The sequence below is a fragment of the Bactrocera latifrons genome, unplaced genomic scaffold (genome assembly GCF_001853355.1).
Source record: "Bactrocera latifrons isolate USDA-ARS-PBARC rearing strain unplaced genomic scaffold, ASM185335v1 scaffold_276, whole genome shotgun sequence".
Lineage (NCBI taxonomy): Eukaryota > Metazoa > Arthropoda > Insecta > Diptera > Tephritidae > Bactrocera > Bactrocera latifrons.
In genome coordinates this window covers 190,844-192,592 of record NW_017536363.1, presented here as the reverse complement: position 1 = coordinate 192,592, position 1,749 = coordinate 190,844, and the positions used below count along the sequence as shown (strand labels likewise).

At 33.7% G+C, this 1,749-nt stretch overlaps 1 protein-coding gene across 2 annotated transcripts in view; it reads right to left on the bottom strand.

The window, feature by feature from the left end:
* Positions 1-1,749, bottom strand: part of LOC108970012 — an 82,453-nt gene that overhangs the window by 75,806 nt on the left and 4,898 nt on the right. The gene's annotated exons all lie outside the window — the stretch shown is intronic.

Sequence of the window (1,749 nt, the reverse complement as noted above, 5' to 3'; positions counted from 1 at the left end):
GCTCAAAAAGCTAAAGTCTGAAAGTCTAAGCGCACACTGGTTTATATATTAATGTTTCTCATGATTTTTCCATAAATAATTTAATATAAATAAAACATTTCTCTTACTATTATTAAACGTGTATTAGTTGTCTTGAGTTTAATATTATTAAGTGGGTTACGAAAGGACAGTGTGAAAATTATCGGGTCATGGCGAAACTAAGTTTGGGAAGCATTGGTATATGGTAAAAGCTTGTTAAAAGACAAGTTAAACTTATCAAGCGCCAAATACCAAATATTTGGATCTTACTGGCTATTGTTGGATTTTTACTTAAAATAGCGCTCAATCTCCAAAATAAGCAACAACACTTAGAGAACGTTTCTTCTTCTCGACCTWATACCATATATAACTACTTTTTCTACCTACTGTACTATATCACATAATATGTCACATGTCCTAATGAAATTCAAGAGCGATATTTTTCTCATAACAATATGTCTCCAGTCGTCAWAAACCTAATATATCGTTAAATATCTAAAATATCATAATGAAACGCAGATAGAGAGTCCTATCTGATAACAGTGAATGAATCAAATCAGGTGAATATTCCCCAAACCCTCCATAAACCTAATATATATTTTATAAACTCTGAGATAATTTTTTTTTTGGTAATGATATACTGTAATGCCGAAATTGGGTAAAATCGGGTAATATTACCTGTAGCCCTAATTTACCCAATGTAAGAATTTAAAACTTTCGGTTGGCCATATATCTCAGTCAGTAGGTAAAATATCCAATTTATTATTTTCTTGTCTCGCGCATAATGCGTTTATTTTGCACACAGTTGTAAATAAGCATAGTGAAATACTCAGCCACTCAAACTTCATGTAAGTATGTATATCCAAGAAGGATATCAATTTATTGGTGCATTAGTTAGCGCCAAAAGCAAAGAAGAGATATTTTACTCGTATGAATGTACCGATATGTACAGTAGAGAGTACTCCCAGACAAGCAAATAATGCCTTTTTTGTTTATTTGCTGCAGAAGCGGAATGAAGCGACAACTCAACGGGAGATATTAACGAAACGAACAAAATGAATGCAGAAATTACTAAGCCAAGATGAGGGGTACAGTAATCTGATCAGCGGGCGGTAGGCGCAAGGTTGGATATCGTAAAAGTGGCTATGGTGGAAGTAAATAATTAACAAGAGCGCCAATAAAAATAATAACAAAAACAACAATAGCTTACATGCTTAAGGATCTCAAAACATTGGGTGATGGCTTGATTAKCCGCGTTGCTCCGGTACGCTTATGCATATCTATGTGAAAGCAATTGTACGTACTATGTACATATATCGTTCATGCGTTTGCTCATATGCATTGTCTTTTTTTCAAGTTTTTATCTGATGTTTTCAAGCTGATTTTGTTGCACTTAAAGATAAGGATGCAAACGCGACCACACAATGGATTATTAGACAAGTTAGCTTAGCTGAAAAGCGCACAATGAGGATTAAAGAAATCCGACCGTTACTAAATATGTACATATGTAGTTACATAAGTCTCTGGATATCTRATTGTTCTGTTAATATTTCATAAACTTGTATCATTAAAGTAGACTTTAAAAAGCAAATATCCGTTGGTCCAACTAAAAATGGTTAGTGGATGTAATTTACTGGAATAGGCATAATATAGAAAAAAATAGGAGGGGCTAAGTTCGGGTATAACTGAACATTTTATACTCTTGTTACTTGCAGACATCAATGCCGGCGA